Source organism: Carassius auratus, chromosome 4 (assembly GCF_003368295.1).
Source record: "Carassius auratus strain Wakin chromosome 4, ASM336829v1, whole genome shotgun sequence".
NCBI lineage: Eukaryota > Metazoa > Chordata > Actinopteri > Cypriniformes > Cyprinidae > Carassius > Carassius auratus.
Genome location: NC_039246.1, coordinates 27880543 through 27902847, shown reverse-complemented (window position 1 = coordinate 27902847; position 22305 = coordinate 27880543). Strand labels below are relative to the sequence as shown.

Sequence of the window (22305 nt, the reverse complement as noted above, 5' to 3'; positions counted from 1 at the left end):
AGATATTAAAAACTAAATATCTAATACATCAAAAAATAAAAACTAATTTAAAAAATATAGAAAAAAATTAATATTAATTTAAAAATATTAAATAAAACTAAATTATACTGAAATTATTAAAAAACGACAGCTTCAACATGCAGCTATATATCTAGATGTATTTGTTATTTTTCCCACACCTTCATAAAGTCACACTTGTGGCCATACAATGTGAACGGCTGAAATTCCTCTCTTTCATGCCGTATTTTTGGTTCTCCTTGAACGTCTTGTTCTGCTGGACACGTCACGCTGTGATGAAGTCAAGGAAAATGGGTTGCAGACAGGCTTCATGTTGAATTGAACTGCTGTCTGCTGTGTGTTAAATGGTTCTGGACTGGATTTGCTGCAGTCAGCAGAAACAGCAGGTGTGTGTGTGTGTGTGTGTGTGTGTGTGTGTGTGATACTGTATGGGACTCTGTATTCTGACTTAAACACTAATGACTAATGACTCGTGACTGGTTCCTCTTTAGTCTTAATTACTCTACTCTTGCATTTACACAGAAACTGCTGTGACACCTTAATGAGACGTTGCTAGGATGCAAAAAATCTTGATTAATTAAGACGACAGAAGCACAGAATTCATACCGTCTTGAAGATTCTTGTCTTTCTGTCTTTGTTTCATTTGACATGTTTTGTCCGTTCACATTTCCGACTAATTTAAAACTGGGTCAAGCAAAGACTTTGGCAGACTGAGCATCAATTACACTCACATAAAGAGTAACCAAGACAGAAAGAAGTTTCTTCTTGACATTTCAAACCTAATTAAAGGAGAAAGTGAAGTGATCCGAGAGGTCAGCAACTCATTACAATCACACACATGCGTTTTTGTTTTTCTGTCGTTGGAGGTTTTGTCTGTGAGCTATTTATACACTACCAGTCAATAGTTTGAAATAAGTTTCTTATGTTCTCCAAGGCTGCATTTTTAATTTAAAAAATACAGTAAAATAGTAAAACATTATTACTATTTGAAATAAGTCTTCTCTATGTGAATTTATTAGTGCTGTCAATCGATTAAAAAAAATTAACTAATTAATCGCACAATTTTTAAAAATTAATCGCGATTAATCGCGATTAATCGCAATTAAAAGACTGAAACTTTTTGGATATGTAAATGTAAAATGTAAATAATTAATGTAAACTCAAGACAAAGAAACTATTTAAATTCAAAATATGATTGTTTATTGGAATTTTTGTTTAACTTGTAACACAGATTTTCTCATGTAAACAACATCCCTGCAATAAACCATCAATATCCTCCAAATTAACTGTTGGCTTGAAAGCCATATTTATTACAGAAATAAAAACACAGGCATGTAAGTACCATTTGAATTTCAAAACAATCAATGCCAATAAAAAACAAAAATGATTTCCATGTTAAATTCTAAGTGGACTGCAAAAAAATTCCAAAGTATAGTCATTGCCAGTGCTTTAAGTGGCCGGTATGCACCGTTACTCAGTACTGCCACTTCCAAATATAGCTCTTGAGCATACCGCCACCTCTCCGTGCGCCCAGAACGTGCTTGTAGCGTACCGGTACACTCATTTGGACATCTGTTTTAATAGAGGTTTTAATCTTTTACCTGCACTGCCGATTTTCAGAGCGCCCTTCACAATGCAAGCTTCCTAATTCATCCCACCCAGAGCAGAAACTACATTACCCATTCACCCTTAAGTTATACAAGTGAATAGCGCATGTGTCGCTTTTCCCACTGTTAAGTGTCAACAACTCAACGTGGCCGGAGAAGGTGTGTGAAACTCGTTGTGAGTTATACTAAAGCAAAATCTTGTGTATTTATTGTCTGATAAACATTAAAAACTGTCTGCGGAGGTTGTGTCGTCCTGCAGCCCCCGCTGGCTGTTCATTGGCTGCAGCATCTTTTTTCTAAGTTCTAAAAAAATTTAGATATTCATTTATCTAATTAATCTATAGCCTATGCACAAAGATAATATGATCTTTTTGTCCCCTTTTTGTTTTAAAGCTTGAAGAAGACAGCGTAAGTTGCTGCAGCTGAGGAGGACAGCGATGCACGCGTACAGGAGTGATTGACAGTTCGCGGCACTGTGTACAAAAAATACTCCGCTACACAATTATTTCGTTATTTTAATGTTGCTGTTTCTTGTGGCAGACTAAATGAAAATGTTTCTTGTGGCAGACTGAAGAGTAATCCGGCAGAGTTTTATACTGAAACTTTCCGTCTAAAAGTCCTTCCTTGGTCTTATCCATATTTCTTTTCACGTTGAACACACATAGGCCACAACTGGAAATAAAAAAAACTGCAACCGCGTTAATTGCGTTATTTTTTTTTAACGCGTTAAATATTTCAAATTAATCGAATGCGTTAACGCGCTAATTTTGACAGCACTAGAATTTATTTTAAACAATAATTTATTTCTGTGATGCACAGCTGAATTTTCAGCACCAGTCTTCAGTGTCACATGATCTTCAGAAATCATGAAAATATGATGATTTACTGCTCTAGAAACATTTCTGATTATTATCAGTGTTTAAAACAGTTGTGCTGCACAATATTTTTGTGGAAACTGTGATACACTGCTATTAAAGTTGAAATTAAATAAATTAGAAATTAATTCTTTCATTCATCCATCAAAGAGACCACGAGAGAAAACAAAGAGAAGTAGCAGAAAATGTTTGTAATCTTACAAAAGATTAATATTTCAAATAAATGCTGTTGTTTTGAAATTCTTAAAAACAAACAAACAAACAAACAAAAAAAAATCAGAATTTATAATAATGAGAACCGTAATAATGATTAACCGAGCACCAATCATAGAGCAGCAAATCTGCATATATTAATGATTTTCTGAATAAGACTGGAGTAATGATGCTGAAAAAACAGATGCACATCACAGAAATAAATTACAGTTTACAACATATTCAAACAGAAAACGGTAATTTGAAATGATAATATTTCACTGTACTATTACCATATGTTTAGTCAAATAAAAGTGAGTCTTTTAAAAACATTTTTAAAAATGTTATTATTTCAAACTTTCGAGCTGGAAAGGCCCATTCACACAAATGCCTAATAAAAAGGGATGTCCACAACACAAGCATTTTAATACTGTCAGATTCAGCTCACTTGTGCAGATGCACGTGTCCTTAAACCTGAATAAACCCTCACCTCTTAACCCCATTAAGTGTGTGTGTGTGTGTGTTTCACGAATGCCGTTCTTTCACCAAACGCTCATTTAGCAGCAAGAGAGAGACACGGTTTTTCCTCCTCTGCTCTCTATAATGAGAATCTGACGTCTTTTCTTCAACACAAAACCCATGCACGTCATCCAGTGATGTGCACGCACTAAATTTAGATGCACGAACAAGCGGGGAGCTCAATAATCCATAATTAGACCAGCACATTTATGTTTACCTGCTAGTTTGCTCTCATTTCGTGTTTTTTATCATCTATTTACTGCTGTGAAAACAGCTTTCATGCTTATTTTTTTTGCATAATGTCAAATGCACGTGATTGTAACGGTCTGCTATTTGCATTGTAAATATCTCTAGTACTGTTGCATTTACTAACACGGAGTTTTGTTAACTCGGGGTATGTTTTCTGTTCTCTTATCATATCTCTCTGGTTTCTTCTTGAATATCTCTAGCCTTGTGAGCTGAGGGAGGATTTTTCTGGCGAACTGAAGCAAGTGTGTGTGATCTGTTGTGTTTGACTCTGATTGACAGCTGTCTGAATGGTGCAGGTGTTTCCTGACCATCATCAGTGTGTGTGAAGTGACCTGTGGGTGTGTTTTTGCTGTGCCGAGTGTCCGGCAGCATTTCCATCAGGCCGGCAATGAGAGGATCATGTCACTACAAGCTCCTCAATCTACTGCTGTCACAGAAATCAATACTGCCTGACACACACACACATACACACACACACAGTTCAGTGGTAAGTAGTCACTTATAGACTGCAGATTTCATGCTTCTAAATTCAGCCAATCAGTGGATTACGTCTGGTCACATGATCATTCATAAAGTCACTTTCAAACTAAGCAGCTTTTTCTTGGTGAATGCATCAAATTTGTGACTAACCCAAACACGAGCGAAACCTGCATTGGGAACTTTTTCACAATCACACAAAATGAGTTGTTTCCAACTGAAATGACTGTATTTCACTCCCAAAAACTGTAAATGTGACCTTTTAAAAATAGTATATTCTTTATATGCATGAATGGATGTAGTATGATTGTAATCCAGATGTTGTCTCATTGTACCAGCATCAGTTGCATCGGATGGAAACTTCAAAATATATCCCCAGAACTAGAAACAGGGTGCTGTTTTACAAATACTGCAAAATTGGAATTTTAATCTACATTTACTTTAGAAATTGTTAGTAAATGCCACTATGAATTACAAAGAAACTACAAAGAAACATAAAGTAATAGTGAATCAAGCACGACATTTTGAAGTGCAAAAAACAAAAAATGTAATGGTGTTTTCTTATAAAACATGCTCTAATAAAATAAAAGCAATGTTTTCCAGTGTTTATAGTAAGGAAGTATGCATGTCTGAAGCAGCCTAAGTGTGCTTGGTCATCGATAATTACGTCCAACGTAAGAGAGAAGTGTGTGATTTGTTTATTTCAACTTATTTAACTATGTGAGGCTGAATGCATGAAAACCTAAACATATGCAATAAAGCAGTGAATTTAGTTAGGTCCTAATGTTTACTGCTTTCCCATCATCAGCGAAGCGGATAGTAGAAGTATGAAAACTAGCATGCATATGCATATCATATAATATATCTAATATAAAATTATCCAACACTTTGTGCAACTTAAAGTACATTTTAATCACACTACAACCATGAATGATTTAGTTTGCCATGTAGCGAAGAAGGAAAGCTCCTGTTTATGTTTCCAACATGTGATTGTGTGTGTGTGTGTGTGTGTGTGTGTGTGTGTGTGTGTGTGAGAAAGTATTGAATTCAGAGTTTTCTCTCCGCAGTAGTGTGAATGTGGAAGGATTCATCAATTATGAATGTTTTAGAGAAACACTGTCACCTGGACTGAGCTTCTCAAACACCGGCGCTCATCAGCAGAAGCTCTGGAGTGTGTGTGTGTGTGTGTGTGTGTGTGTGTGTGTGAGAGAGAGATGACAGTCTCTCTGTCTTCAGGAGAAACATCATACCTCACTTTTACACGCAGCTGATTTTGTCTTGTTAATAAGAGGTTTTTATGGCATGCACATTTTACAGTATGCCAGGAGTTAACAAGCACTTTTGTGTGGGTGTGTGTGTGTGTGTGTGTGTGTGTGTGTGATTCTAACGCAATGATGTGCAGTCAGTGACATTGTGAAGGGCACAGTGAGGTTTGAGTAACATCCAGTTTGGAATATTCAGTCCCTTTGGGTTTATTAAACACAAACACTCACTTTCAAACAAACAGAAATATTCATCTACATTTGTAGAGACAGAGACCAATTATTGGTTTACAATATATTGTCACTTTTCTGTTTAATTGGACGTATAGTCCTTAACATTGTTTCTGAATATTTAATCCATTATTTGAATAAAATACACTTAACATCTATGTATTCTGAGACTCGAGTAGCATTTTTAACTGAACAGTTTGAGATTTTGCATAAACATAATCCATCAGTATTTATAATTTTAAAAATACGTTTATCTAAAGTTTAAAAAAGTCATAAATGAGAAAAATATATTATGTAATTTTAGAAGCATTGATGCTCTGTTATGAGTTTTGTTATTATTTTGAATTAGATTTTTCTGTTTTCATTTTAATTTTTAATGTATATTTTAGTACTTATTGTTTAAATGAAACAGAGAAAGGTTGCTTTTGGCAAAATAAAACAAGTTTATATTTTTAAAATAGTTTAATATTTGATTTCTGTTAATGTTTATTTCCAAGTGTTTTTTATTGTGTAGAATGAATAGAATAAAAACCGTGTCTGTATTTCATGTATCATACACTTTAAATCAGGCTCAGATGATCTCTGCACGTTTGAAAGGTAAGAGAAAGTAATATTTCTATGAACCGCTTCTTTTGAACACCGTTTTAATTACCCATTTAAAAAAGAAACAGTTTTCTTCTTGATTTAATATCTCGTCGCTAATATCCAGCTGTGGCGTATTACATTCTGTTACACGTTTTAATAAAGCCATATGTAGACACACATTGCTGTTGATTAAGTTTTTATGTAATTAAGGTATATTAATTATACGGCGTTTAGCGTATTGCAATTCATCCCGTTTTTTTTTTTTCAGTTTAATGGAGATTAATGTTCATAGTCTATAATATCCCGGGTCTGGGCTTTCCCTGCGTGTTAAATATGACTGTGAGAAATATTCAATATTTATCCTTACAAATGGTTCCCGGCCCATTTACAGTCTAACAGGTCTGAAACGGACACTCGAGAAGTGCTTCGACTGACTCATTAACTTCCCAGACTGATTCAGTCCAGTCCATGAACAAACCAACCAAATCACTGACTCACAAGAGAGGCGTTTTCATTTGGAGACCACTAGTTTATATCCAGACTGTCTTGGTAAATCCGAGCACAGTTTGAGACATAAAAAGCACACATCTCATTGCTGCATTGCAGAAATGTTTGAGATATTAAAGGGACCTCATCTGCGGTTTGTCGAGCGTATCACGTCTGCCAGGAATGTGCTCAGAAATGTTGCATGGTTTTTGGCGAACGTGTTGTATTTGATACGGGGAACGTAAAGCTCTTGTTAATGTCAGCGCTGAAGTGTTTTCACTGGAGCTGAAACATGTGTTCGTGTTTGACTTCTGCAGCCGCGGGACATTAAAGGACGCCGCTCGGGCTGTTTTCTTTCAGGTAGTGTTGCTGTTATGTGTAAACACTGTTTCAAAGCGCCTTACCGTTTTGTTGGAGGAATGTTCCGTGTTTAATGCAACTTGAGCTGTATACGGACAGCGCTTGTGGTGTAATTTCCATAGAAAGTGATAAGACGACTTTGTTTGTTTTGTATGCAATAATTATTTTAAGTGCTTGAAGCTCCACATTTGAGCTTTCAAACGTCTTGCATTAATCAAAATGCATTTGTTCTGTGCTACAAACCAAGCTGAAGTCATTTTCTCTGGTAATCAAGAGATTGAAGGGTTTTTTTGAGCCGTGCATCTTCTTTGCACGGAGCTCAATCTGAGAGGCTCAACGCAGCTGTTTGGATAAATCTGTGTAGAGTATTAAAGCGCAGTTTAAAATTCTGTACATTAATCTCTCTTTCAGCGCTGATGTAAGCAGCCGCGCCGCGTGGATAAATATAATCTAATAACGCAGTGGCTTTTACACTCATTCAAATGAAACCAATTAAAAAGCCTGCGTCTGCGCAGACCGTGTCCCTCGAGTGTGAGTTTACTCGAGGTTCAGATCACGACCGTCTGTCTCTTCTTCAGTCTTTCTCAGAGCTTGAGGAATCGGTTAAGAAGGTTGCTGGACCTTGAGATATGTTGCATCTATAAAACAATCTGTCATGATGCATGCACACACTCTCTGCACAAATGCATTAGCCAAGACAAAAAAACAGAAGCATTAAGAAAGACGTGTATATTCTTAATCACCTATAAAATCTCTTTCGCATTATTTTGAGTTTTTGTCACTATTAACATATGGAATTTCTTCAGTGCTTTGGTATCTCGGATTTATTTCACATTCAGTTAGACAGACAAATTGTTTACTGCATGTCCCCACGTTTTACGAATTAAATACAAGGTTTATTTAATGTACGACTGGTTTTGCCGATAAAGGACGTCCCTGTATAAAAAAAAAGGGAGGTTTGTCAGATTAAGCTCGCTTTTGAGGACAAACTTGTCCCTGAAGTCTTAGAAAGTAGACACAAAGGTGAGAGCATAATGGTTTGTGTTGCTCAGACTAATGAAGACCGTGTCCTGAGAGACGCTTTATATTGTCTTTAACCCTCAGAGGTATTCATGCATGTCTGTGTGTGTTGATATTTGCCAAACCCCACGCTCACATCGTGCTTCGTGTCACAATTATATGCATTGGCACAAGTAACGTCTTAAAAAATGGTGAGTAAACAATACACAGTCAGATCATTTCCCTAAACAATTAAAAAAAAAGGCAAGTAAAACATTGAATTAAACATGTAATTTTGTGATAGAAAAACTATTTTAAAGTAAAACATACTTCAGTAATCTTCGAAAAATCATTTTGACAGTGCGTGAATTAAAGGGATAGTTCACCACAAAATGAAAAGTCTATCGTTTACACGTTTATATGGGTTTCTTTCTTCTGTCGAACACAAAAGAAGATACTGTATTTTTAAGAAGTGTTTTGGTAACCAAATAGTTGGTGCTAGCCATTTACTTCCATAGAATGTAAATAGAGATTTGGATAAACTTATTAAAGACAAGAGTTGCTATTACTGGATGAACTGTCCCTTTAATTATACAGACTGGTTTTGCTACTGTACCTTTAAGAGTTCTATATGCAAATATGCTCTATTTAAGTCAAGTGGCTGAATATGCAATAGTTCTTAATATGCAAATGTGTGTGGTCATATGCTAATGAGCTGTACTCTGATCTTGCGAAGGTTACAATGTATCGAGTATTCCAGTACATTGGAATGTTGTAATATATATATTTTTTTTTAAAGAACAGAAGTTATACTTTGATCCATTATTCCACTGTGCTAAGAACACCATTGTCTTATTTTCGGCGCGGAAACATTTGCGGGTTAATGAGGTGACTTTGTCCTCCATTAGCATTTTGCATGTCACAACAGTGCCGGGCATCACCATGGCAACATCTGCTCTGGGCCAGATTATGGGATGTGGTGTAATGGTTAAAGCTCACTGCTGGTGACCAGAAGGGTGATGGTTTGACCCCATGAGGGGCGAGTTATGACTCTGGTGATGGTGAGATCACATGCTGCTTTATGATGACATTGCCTGGCGAGTACTATAACTCTTCACTTGACCGTGAAACCCATTTAGGAAGATATTAGTCTAAATGATGGCCTGAAGTCCTTGACATCTGCTAGTGCTTCTCTGGACGGGAACTGGTTAAATGACTCACATCTGTGCCTCTGATTTAGGTTGGAGAGATTTGGCGTCCTTGATGTCAAGAGTGATGTTAATATCGAACAGCTAATGGACAGATAGTTCATCACACAAAGCATGAACATCGTTCTACAGATTCAGGATTCGATTTTTAATAATCAAGAGTTTTTAATCTTGTAGAAAGAGTCTCCTCTGCTCAACAAGCTTGCATTTATTTGATCAAAAATATGTGCAATGTTATTACCGTTTTAGAGTTAAAACATTGATTAGTTTTTAAAATTAACATTGATGTTTTTTAATGTTTAATGGCAGTGTTTCATGGTTTACAAAATAATATTGTGAAATGTTTCTTGAGCACCAAATCAGCATATTTTCATGATTTCTGAAGATCATGTGACACTGAAAACTGGAGGAATGATGCTGAAAATACAGCGGAGCGTCACAGAAATATATTGAAGTTTAACAGGGATTCACAAAGTTAACATTTATTTGAAAGTGTAATAATATTTCAGAATTTTAAAAGCAGTTTTGGTGAGAAAAAGAGACTTTTCAAACAGTATTTCAAACAAAACCAGTCGTGCAGATTCTTTAAAAGTTTCAGAATGAATGTTTTTACTGTTTAGTTTCAATAAATGCTCATCTAGAACCGGAGAACAGGTTTGAGCGCTGACGTTTCTAAATGATTCCTTTAGTAGAATGAACTCTCTGTTAAAAATCTGTTTCTCGTGACATGAGGTCTTTATCGTCGGCATTCGTGAAGGACCAGGATGATTGTGTCAGAAGAACCTTGACTGGTCTCCAGCGGCTCGGTGTGTGTGTGTGTGTGTGTGTGTGAGGTCAGGGTTGAGGTATTGCTCTGTGAGACATAATTAAATCAACAATGAAAGATTTGCAGGGAGCAGCCCTTTAAAATTACATTTTCTTCTGCAAGACTTTCCGCAGCAGGGAAGATCCCAGATAGACAGAAATGTGGGGTTAACCAGAGGTCAGCGCTAGGAAGTGACCTTCTGTTTAACCCACAACAAACAGCTCAGTCCAGAGGAACAGATGGACGAATACTCGCTCCTAGAGAATGTGTGGTGTGTGTTAAAATGTCTGTTAGTTCAGTTAAATGTGTCTGTGATATGTTGAGATACACTGGATGTCAAAGGTTTGGACTCATTTAGTCACTGTTTATTATGAGTAATTTTCACATGTTAGAGTAGTATTAAAATTAAACTCTGTAATAACACAATTAAAAATCTGGGACCAGGTTATTATACAGTAGTTAAAAAAAAAAAAAAAAAAAAATATATATATATATATATATATATATATATTTATTTTTTTAACTACTGTATAATAACCTGGTACCAGATTTTTAATTGTGTTATTTTATTATTATTATTATTATTAATATTTTACTTTATTTTATTTCAGTTAACATTTATTTCAAGTAAAAAAATAAAATAAATAAATAAATATATATATATATATAGATAAATTAAAAAATATATATATACATGAAATATTACATATATATTTATTAATTTTTTTCAATTTTTATTTTTTACTTGAAATAAATGTTAACTAAAATAAAATAAAGTAAAATATTATTAATAATAATAAAATCAAAGATTAATTTTCTAATTTTCATTTTTTAAATTGATGCACTAAAATAACTAAAACTGAAACTGAAATTTACTTAAAAGAATAACTATATAGACATATTTATAAAGAACTAAAAAAAAGACAAAAACACACAACAGCATTGCCAAAACTTTACCTACAATGAAAACAGAAAATACTAAATAAAATAACTTACTAAATATATTAAGAATATATATATAATTTAAGCTAGGTGACAAAACAGCTTTTTTCATTTAATGTACTCAGATTTCTAAAACTGTATGATATTTTTGAGCACTATTTAAGGAGGATCTGGTGCGCTGCAGATCTTCAATATACATCTATTATAATAGTTTTAATTAAAATTTAAAACACGCCGCGTCTGCAGAAATGATTTCAAACGTTCAAGCTTTCACATCAAAAGGTTTTTCAATCACGAACCCGAGTCCAAACGTTTCCGTATGTTTTTTGAAGCATTAACGAGATTCTAATGTGCTGCCACATTATCCTAAAATTAAAAGTCAACACACGACCTCGCACATTAACAGCCGGAAGAGATGACAGATTAAAGCTGCTGTCTGGCATCTCTCATTATTGTGCTGAATTATTGGGGAAGTTTATTAAGTCTGTGACCTGACACGACCACCGACTGCAAAACTACACTGTCTTTTTGGCCCGAAATATACTTTGTAAGCGAACATTGTAGCTTTATTCTGATACTGTACTGTTATGCATTCTTAATGTTGCCATATATTTTTAAGAGTTTGCATTCATGTTTTATATTTTGTCATTTTTTTCTTTCAGATCAATTTCTGTCATCATGGTGGAGCAGCAGTTTAAAAGAGTTAAAAATAGTTAAACTATAAACAAAACAAGTCTCTTCTGCTCAACAAGGCTGCATTTATTTGTTCAAAAATACAGTAGAAATAGTGAAATATTATTACAATTTAAAATAAGTGTTTACCATGTGAATATATAGTAAAGTGTAATTTATTTCTGTGATCAAATATACATTTTCAGCATGTCTTCAGTGTCACATGATCTTCAGAAATCATGTGAATATGATGATTTACTGCTCAAGAAACATTTCTGATTGTTGTTAATGTTCAAAACAATTGTGCTGCATCACATCTTTGTGAAAAGCATGATATACTGTTATTAAAAATATAAAAATGTATTCAGCAATAAATAACAAAAAAAGTGACATTAAATTGATTAAAAGTGACACATTCCGAAATATTTCTATTTTTTTTTTAAAATGCTGTTCTTTTGAACTTTCTGTTCATCAAAGAATCCTGAAAAAATTAAATCTAAATAAAAGTTTTCCCAACATTAAAAAACATCAACTATGTATTTCTCGACCTGAATTTCAGAATGCAATGATTATCAATGCAAACCATTAAATATTTATAACAATAAGTTTCTATTGTCTTTGTGAAATAACCTAAACTCAAACCCAACCAAAACCCTCTGGAAGTGTCCTCCAGCATCTGATCGAACCCTCACGAAACACTCTTGCTCTAATTTAGTTTGCATTTAATTTTGGGATGCTAAAATACATACTAAATACAGCTCTCATGCACACAGAAGCGTCTGATACTCCACTTCCACCGAATGAATCAACTAGACAACAATATCCCATCAGTATGCAGAAAGCAGCGGGATTAATCCTGCGTGTTCAGGTGCGTCTGTCTGATAACTCACGCTATTGTCCGGCTTCATGCTGTGTGACGGCTCCAATCCGCCCGGACAACACCGGAGTACGCTCTTAATATAAGCACAAACTCTTTAGAGACCATTGTGTGTGTGTGTGTGTGTGAATCTCTGGGTGAAAGTTTACGGCTGTGGCCTTTGAAAAAGTGAAATTCTCATTTTGGTATGAAAAGCTGATCTCACTGTATCACTGAGACAGCAGCTTCCCTGATGAAACTTTCCGCCTCGTTCAGCACTTTCTGATAGATTAAAGCCCGTGGAGAAACACGGAGAGACAGTCGCTGCCCATTTGAGAGCTAGGTGGGTGTTTAAGCACAATGCATCCAGAAAAATCTGGACACTTCAACCAGAAATGACATTCTGCCATCATTTTCTCCCCCTCATGTCATCCCCAAACTGCATGACTAACTTTGTCCTGTGGAAAGAGGATATACTGCACAATGATGTTTTTTGGTTATTGGGCTGTCCAGATCCAACAATGACGAATGAAAGTGTTATTTTTAAGTCTTCAGAAGTTCTTAAAGTACTTTGTGTGAAGTAAAAGTCATTATTTGAGTCTTCAACTTCTACAGCACAATAATTGGGAAAACAGCTGTTCATTTGAATCTTCTGCATATGCATCATTAAATTCAGTTTAACATTAATTTAACATTAACTTTTGTATACACTGCCAATCAAAAGTTTGGAACAGTTATGCTTGCTTTTGCCACTTTCAATCAATTTAATGCATCCTTGCTGAACTAAAGTATTTTTTATCTTACTTGCTCAAACAATTGAATAGCGGGGTATATGAGTATCCCCCAAAATTAAAGCAGCACCACGGATAATAATCAAAAATGATATCTAAGCAGCAACATTAAAATGTTTTAAGGACTGACTGAAGAAATGATGCTAAAAAAATTCAGCTGCACATCAATTTTAAAATATATTACAATAGAAAACGGTGATTTTAAATTAGATGAATATTTCACAATTTAATTATTATTATTATTATTATAGTTACATTTAATATAAATAAGATGTTTAAAATAATAATTGATAAATACACAACTTAAATATATTAAAAGTTATACATTTTGACTTGATATATATATATTTTTGCTAACATGATTCCGTATTTCATTGGCTTTGTACTCATTAAATCATTTTATTATATTTTTATGGTGCTTTTTATTCTTTTCCCAGCTCTATTATGAATAAGCCCTGACTCTGCATTTCTTTGGTTTCTGTGGTTGACAGAAGAGAATCTGTGAATCCGTGATGAAGTGTGAGTCTGACAGAACGCTCATTATTAAGTGTCTCATGAGTCTAAACTGCTTTGGGCCCTCTGCGTATGCGGATGTGGCAGCGGTGTTACCTGTCTCAGGTGATTAGACCGAGAGAACTTTCCTCGTCTCTCTCAGAGTCCCGATTTTTGCGCTCTCGATCTCTGGCAGGATAATAGCAGCCACAAATCATCCCATAGGCTTCACTGGGCAGGAAATTGATGTTCTTTCATTTCAAAACAATGGAGAGCCTTATGAGGGGCCTGATGATGTCATAACTCCAGCTGCTGACAGGTTTGGGGGCGCAGGGACAGCTCAATCAATCCCAGCATGCACTGGGGCTGCCATCGAGACGCAGAACAGACATTCTCAATCAAACGCCACAGTCGAATCATTGTCTCTCACACACACACATACACGGCTGTAACGTGATGTTGTAAAAAATATTTTATGTAAAATATCTTACTCAGGATAGTACTATATAAAAATAGCATGCATTTAGCATGATCTCTGTTATAAGAGCATGCATTTAGCATGATCTCTGTTATAAGAGCATACATTCAGCATGGTCCCTGTTATAAGAGCATGCATTCAGCATGGTCTCTGTTATAAGAGCATGCATTCAGCATGGTCTCTGTTATAAGAGCATGCATTCAGCATGGTCTCTGTTATAAGAGCATGCATTCAGCATGGTCTCTGTTATAAGAGCATGCATTCAGCATGGTCTCTGTTATAAGAGCATGCATTCAGCATGGTCTCTGTTATAAGAGCATGCATTCAGCATGGTCCCTGTTATAAGAGCATGCATTCAGCATGGTCCCTGTTATAAGAGCATGCATTCAGCATGGTCCCTGTTATAAGAGCATGCATTCAGCATGGTCCCTGTTATAAGAGCATGCATTCAGCATGGTCCCTGTTATAAGAGCATGCATTCAGCATGATCCCTGTTATAAGAGCATGCATTCAGCATGGTCCCTGTTATAAGAGCATGCATTCAGCATGATCCCTGTTATAAGAGCATGCATTCAGCATGATCCCTGTTATAAGAGCATGCATTCAGCATGATCTCTGTTATAAGAGCATGCATTCAGCATGGTCCCTGTTATAAGAGCATGCATAAGAGCATGCATTCAGCATGATCCCTGTTATAAGAGCATGCATTCAGCATGATCCCTGTTATAAGAGCATGCATTCAGCATGATCCCTGTTATAAGAGCATGCATTCAGCATGGTCTCTGTTATAAAAGCATGCATTCAGCATGATCCCTGTTATAAGAGCATGCATTCAGCATGGTCCCTGTTATAAGAGCATGTATTCAGCATGGTCCCTGTTATAAGAGCATGCATTCAGCATGATCTCTGTTATAAGAGCATGCATTCAGCATGGTCCCTGTTATAAGAGCATGCATAAGAGCATGCATTCAGCATGATCCCTGTTATAAGAGCATGCATTTATAATAGCATGCAGTTATTATGATCTCAGTTCATGATGATTCACATTTTCACAGAATCTGCAAGCGGTTCCCAATCTTGTGCATGCCACTGTATATTGTACATTAAAAAATTTAATCAGGCTTTAAAAGTCAGATTAAAGTCTCTTAGCAGGACAGATGTTGTGGGTTAATTATGGCACATATAAAGCACTTTAAAATCAGCAGAAAGCTCTCCGGCAGGAATACCTGCTCAGTATCGCTCTCCAGGGGAAAATCAAAAAAAAAAAAAAAAAAAGCCCCCCTGACCGCTAACACGGCAGAAAACACTTCAAAGCCACTGGACATATGTGTGACCGATGGCCCTTTCCTGCCTGTCAGAGATGAGAGAGAGAGAAGCAGCGGGGATATCTCACACATACTCCAAAACACACTTCCAGAGCATCTGACGCCTTCCCGACCGCTTCGCTGTCAGATTTATGGTTATGGTTGGCTGACTGTTGAGTGATAGTGGAGTGTAAACACACACACACACACACATCGATGCCAAATCTCAGATCCACAAGGTCATCATCAGCATGACACAAATCCAAGACAGAATACTCATATTATTCTCGTGTATTAGAGAGACTGTATACATATTTTCAATATGCATAGAAAATATAGATGACCTCAAGGCTTAAGTTTCATGTCAAACATGCATAAGTGTTCATACATCCACAGAAACACACACACACACACATATACATATATGCAGCACTGCGTTCCAGTGAATGTCAGATCTCAGCGACTCGAAGAGAAAAATAGAGAGAGAGCTAGAAATGAGGTTTTGATATTGAAGCAGCAGTTATTTCTATAGTTTCATATTCATAATGAAATGTTTTGACAGGTTCTGTCCTCTGAAGCATATTGAGCTGCTGAAATGTCCAAATATCTGTGATGTTAAATATGCTCTTTCATTTTTTTCCTGTCATTCTCTCATTCGGATTTCTTTAGGAAACTGTAGTAGATGAAGAGATGGATTATGTATGTCGACTTTATTTCTACATTTAACTGCAGTTACGCACATTGTCACTCATATTCTCATTTCTGTAACACATCCGTTATTAGTTTTTATTTATGTTAGTTAATTGTGATTGTAATTACAGTAATGCGTTGTTTTCTTCACTAGATTACAATAAAAAAACGACAGTATGAATATTTTAAATTGGCATTATTTAAAATTTAATTAATTATGAATTAACGGGCAATGTATTTAATTAATAAAAACAATTGCATTACATTAATGTTCATTTTGGGGAATATGTGTTTAATTGTCATAAAAATAATGTCACAGTGCTAGTCCCATTATTGTTATTCATCCTAATGTTTTATTTGTTCATTTTATTTTTATTTCCTAATTTCCGTGACTTTAATTACTGTAATGCATTATTTTCAACAATAAAAATACTGCAATGCAAATTTTTAAATTGCCATAAATTAGTTTAAATGGGCATAGATTAAAAGCAGTACAACTGATAAATAATGCATTTTACAGTCATGTAGATTTCATGGTAGATATGTTTAATTGTCTTTAAAATAATGTCCTAATATGATTTTAGGTGAAATGCAACTCTTCTTAAGAGGTTTCATGAGATTTGCATTGGAAGTTTGAGATATTGTGGAAATGTAGAGTTTCTTCTGCTGATAATGACCCAGTTCTGATTCAGTACAGACAGTGCTAGAATAACAAGGGCGTTCTTCCACGAGCTCCAGACTGGAAGTGGTACTGTCCAGGCCCAGGGCGATGTTGTGCTGTCTGGAGATGTAAATGCCAGGAGTGTGACAGAGCTCTCAGGAATAATCTCTCAGTCAAAACCTCTGGACTGAACAGCTAAAACAGAAACCCGTCCTGAATCCGCTGATGCAAACCACAGGGGAAGTTTGGTTAACATCGCAAACTGTAATTTCACTAAGACTGCCGTGTTTTCAGAAAGCCTTTCCAGCTGTCTGTTTGTGATGTAAATTTCTATCCATTTCATTTTAATGCCATTCCTTTTGGCTCGAAGGCTTTCATTTCCCTTTCAGAGCAACACTAATGGTGTAATTACAAGCCCCACAATAAGCTGCCATATATGAAGAACTTGAGCAAAAACAGTGAAATCCTTTCAGAAGGATAAAACGCTACAATAAACAGACGCTATCTGGCGAGCGAAAACATCTACAGAAAGTGCTGAAGTGAGACACGAGTGCAAATCTTCAAACACGGCAAAATGGCTATTAAAAAAACGGAGACGTGTTGTAAAACTACAGAAAGAAGCCCTATCAAACAATCTCTAATTCTACGTGTGCTCATCCAAAAGATAAAAGCTTCAAAAACTTGAATTAAACACAAAAAGCAATCAAAACCGCGTAGCCGTGATATTTCATTAAAAGGAAGAGGAAAACACTCTCCGGTGTCTGAGCAACACACACACACACACACACACACCTGATACCATCAGAGCTTTTCCAAGTCCCTCGCTCAGCCGCCGATGTCTGTGATCTAGAACAGAGCGCAGATCTCTCAAAGTCACAGGAGTGGAGCGGCATCCAATAACCCCGCGGTCGTCAGCCGTGTCCCGGGGATGAGCCTCTGGGGGGCTTTTAAACGGGATGTACAAGCCCTCCGCGCTCACTCAGATTAGCTCTGTGCTAAAGCATCGCCTGAAGACCTAAAAAAAATTACAATTCGTACAGCTTCACATCTATCTGACGTTGATTAGTTGGAGGCTTCTAGATGTTGGCTTCTGGATGCTTACACATTAACAAATACGAGTTTGGGTTGAATATCAATAGCTGATTTAAGATGCTATTCACATTTATCTGATAGCACTTAACAGTAATTTGTCATTAACATTTGTCAATGTTACTCAAGTAGATCAGTTAACATGAACTAACAATTGAGAATACTTCCAAAGCACGTATTAATGTTAGACTTCTAGTAGGAATAGCTCAACATTTACTTGAGAAGAGAAGAAAAATGACGTAGTTAATCAGAAATTAAGTGTGTTTATGCTCAAAAAATAAAAAACATAACACTTTTTAAGCATAAACGTTTAATTAACTTGCATATATACTTACATATCTTTCCCCAGAAATCAAAACATCTCCAGAAAATATTTTCTGATTAGTGAAAAAACAAATCAGTGTTGGTTGTGTTATCTACCCTGAACAATAAAAGTATTATTTTCATAATGAAGGTTTATAAATACTGCAACAAATGTACTGTTTATTATTAGGTAATGTTGATACACTAATAATAACACTAATTATTGTAAATTTAATGTTCATATTCACTTGCATTATGACAACTATTGATTAATATGTGTTTGTTTTTGTTTCTCTATGCATGTAAGGAGAGGAACATCTGCGCCTGTTAATAATTAAAAATATTATTTTAAGATTAATGTAATTTCACACACTTTCCACATGCCTCAGGTACGTATGGGGCATTATATTAATATCTCTGTTTTATTTCCTGAGGTCCATACAGAAAAACTGATGTTTCAGAGAAAAGAAAAGGCATTTTTTCCTCTTAATGTCCCGAGGAAACACAAACTTCAGTTGTCGTGGGACTTGATCGTTTTGTCTCCAGGGCGAGTCTTTGCTGTTGCTCCATATTTGAGCCATGTTTGGTAGTGAAGAATATTGTTTGTAACTGAAGCTTGCTTGCTATTATCGTTTCATCTGGTCGCTCGTGAGTTATTGAGTGGGTCATGGTGTTTGTACAGAAAACATGTAATAAAAGCTGACGATAAAAGGAATCTCCGCTGGGTGTGGGGGCCCTCAAGGTTCAATCCTCGGCCCTCTTCTGTTTTTGTTTTTTTTCAGTCAATGGGTTAGTGGGGTTACAGGAACAATCTGCCGCCCCTGGCGTCTCCCCAAGCAGTCAAGAGATTTTGTTTTTCTCTGTTGTACTGAAGCCAGACAACTCAGTTAATGCACTGAAGATCGAAACGCTGAGTGCATGACACTGTTCCTCGTTGTAAATCCACTTTGTGTTCACAAACACACTGGCCTTTTCCACACAGATGGTTGAATTTTAAAGAAGGGTACAATGATCACAACCTGTCTAAGCTCCAAAAGCTGTGAATATGTATGGCTTAGTATTTTTGCCTTTTGATTTTTTCCCTGTACAAATAAATAAACACTCTTTAATCAAATTATATTTATTTAAAAAGTGAAAGGACTTGTTGTTTTCTGATAGAAATGATAATTATCTGTGTTCATACATTCTCTATAATTATTTGTTTCCCTCTGATAATTATCAAAATTAAATGAGTTTAAGCTAAATAGAAAAGCTGCTTTCACTTTGAATTAAGTAAAAGACAAACAAAAAAATACCCCTTGGACAGATATATATATATATATATATATATATATATATATATATATATATATATATATATATATATATATATATATGTATATATATATATATATATGTATATATATATATATATATATATATATTTTTTTTTTTTTTTTAATATAAACTCAATCCATTTTCATATATTTTTCAGTAAACAAGACCTTTTATCTTGAATCATTACAATTTTTTGTTCATTTCAGTTTTAAGTAAGTACACATCTATCATGATTTAAGACGTGATTTAAGATGTTTCCTCATTTTTACTAGAAAAGATAAAAACGAATTACAAAATGAGTCAAAAACACTAATTAATCTCTTTGCTGTGCTGAAAATCCTTTGATTTATTTGGTGTTCCCGCAGTCAAAACTGACTGGCTTTTTAAAGTATGCTATATTTATAAAATGCTATATTTTCACCAAATCATAGATTCAGTCTTTTTATTGTTTACTTGTTTACTTTCAGTTAGCACAGATTTTGCACTTCTTTTCAAAACCGTTTTGTTGTAGACCTCACTGATCTAAGCTTAAGCACTTCTGTTTTTTTTTTTTATATAAAAAAAAGCAGTAATCTTTTGTTAATTTTGTCAAAGTTCACTGAATTGCATGAGCACTTGAAGTGCATAAGTTGCTTTTTCTGACCCCATGGACAAATATGCATTTATTGTTTAGTATTTTGTATTTTGTGTTTAAATATTTAAGTAATTTTGATGCATTTCTCAGAAATGTCTCAAATCATGTTACGCTTTTATGTGTCTCGGTTTAAGAATGTGTAGATATTTGTACTGGAAAAGACAAAAACAAATGACAAAATAATGAATGCAATTATTTCCGACAGTGTTTTCCATACAACTTTTGCACTATATTTCAAGTCATCCTTAGCCAAACGTACTGCATTACAATGGTCACATGACGCCAAAACCTACGGTGTTCAACTCCACTGACATCAAACCCTGTTGGGTTCCTTCCATTAAGATTTCATTAGACTCGAAATTAACATGCAGTAACGTGCTTTTCTTTCTCATTTTGGAGCACAACTGCATTATTCCCTTTCACTGTACGGAAGGCTGGAGATTCATCTAAAGATCTCTTTTGTGTTACACAAAAAAACGAAAAAAGCATTGGAAGAACACGAAGTGGAGTAAACGGCATGCTCCTTTAAAGTGTGTTCAGGTACAGTGAACTGTTTCGAGTCAGCGGGGGTCAACACTCATTCATTTATTTCTATATCAAACGCCTGTGCTTTATCTTGTCATTATCACCTTTTTTCCAGGTGACATACTACGTTCAGTGGCTCTCCGTTCGTCTCTCCCCGTAATGAGGCAGTGGAGGAAATGAGCGAGTGAATGTGTGGAGGTGTAATAGACGGAGGGAGAAATGGAACGAGATGAATCTCTAGCAGATAGATAATTGGAAAGAGGCTCTCTGGAGAAGGCTTGTGTAATTAGAACGGAGGAGTGTGTGAGGAATCGAAATGTTTCTGTCGTCCTGTAGAGCCACTCAGACACACGAGTCCATCTGTTTCCATCTGCTTCACCTGCATCCACACACACGCCTGCAGATGTTCGTTTGTTCGAGTGTGTGCTGATCATTTAGTGTATTGACCATATCTCATCACACTCCATGCAAACACAAGTGCATCTGGAAATAGCTGTGCCACAAGGGCTGCTACGGTGGCATTAAGTTAAACTTTCAGTGTAATGGTGGAGCAATGCTAGGTTTTTCAAATTTATAGTTAGTTAAAGGAACAAAAGATGTGTGCAAAAACATTTCTGTGTGATTTCCTGAAGCTCTTCAAATAGAGTGCTCGCAACGCCAAGATCATAGGTTCGATTCTCATTAAAATTAAGATGCATGAAGAATTAAGATTGTACGGAGTGTGTTTATTCAGATTAAAGCATCTGCCGAATGCATGAATATAGACAAGCTGAGAGTAGTTGATAAACTGACTTGCAACTAAAATGCATTAAAAATCTGTTTTTATTTTCGTTCTGTGCACCAGCCTTTAACCATGAAATAAACCTGCGATCAACACAATCATCAGAGAGTTGACCCTAAATGGGAAAAAGTTACAAAACCTTAATAAAAACATCATAGGTTAGCCAGCATTTCCATTATTGGTGCATTGACCCACAATATAATATAAAGGCTACAATAATGTTATAATTTAGACATCAACTTTGCATAGGGCATGGTGGCAGCAAAATCAAAACGAAAGGTTGTGATGCGACGTCACACTCTGTGGTAACTTTTTTTAAAACAATGAAACATGCATCCGAAATGTGCCACACTTTACTGCGATTAATCTTAAATTCACTCGAGCTTGCAAATGAATTGAAGTCAGTGGAACAAAAAGTGTAGCGTGAATGGCCCTTTAGATATTCAACCTGATAAAGAGTAAACTCATCATGATCTTTTATTGCATGCATTTAATGCCATAGTTTGGAAGATTTCTCTCTTAACGGTTTGAGAGCGTATATTTGTTGCTGTATATCTGTTTATTACACTGCGTCTCCTGTTCTTTGCTTCATTGTTTTTGGAACAGTCTGTCCTGGCGCTACAGGTCTAAAGATATCTGAATCTCATTTAGTTTGGAAGACAGACAGTAAAGCTGAATATCCAGACTCGAGAATCCTGCCAGAGCCAGAATGATCTACCTACGAGGCCGAGAGAGCGAGGTGTGTGTGTGTGTGTGTGTGTGTGTGTGTGTATTGATTGCTGTAAACGCGTTGGGAAAACTGGGTTGATGACCTTGTGTTGGGTCGCGTCCAGCGCTGTTAGCCCACTTCATGCACTTTAAATGAAAGATGAACACCGGTCGTGAATACTGAAGCAC

At 35.7% G+C, this 22305-nt stretch overlaps 1 protein-coding gene across 2 annotated transcripts in view; it reads right to left on the bottom strand.

Moving 5' to 3' along the window:
* LOC113064970 (muscarinic acetylcholine receptor M2-like) overlaps positions 1-22305 on the bottom strand; it is a 59013-nt gene that overhangs the window by 29835 nt on the left and 6873 nt on the right. Inside the window, exon 1 of one of the 2 annotated variants that reach the window (XM_026236021.1) lies at positions 17552-17928. The exons of the other annotated variant lie outside the window; for it this stretch is intronic. The gene's annotated coding sequence lies outside the window, so the exon portion shown is untranslated. Of the gene's footprint in view, positions 1-17551; positions 17929-22305 lie in introns of those variants that run through there. 2 annotated transcript variants of the gene reach the window in all.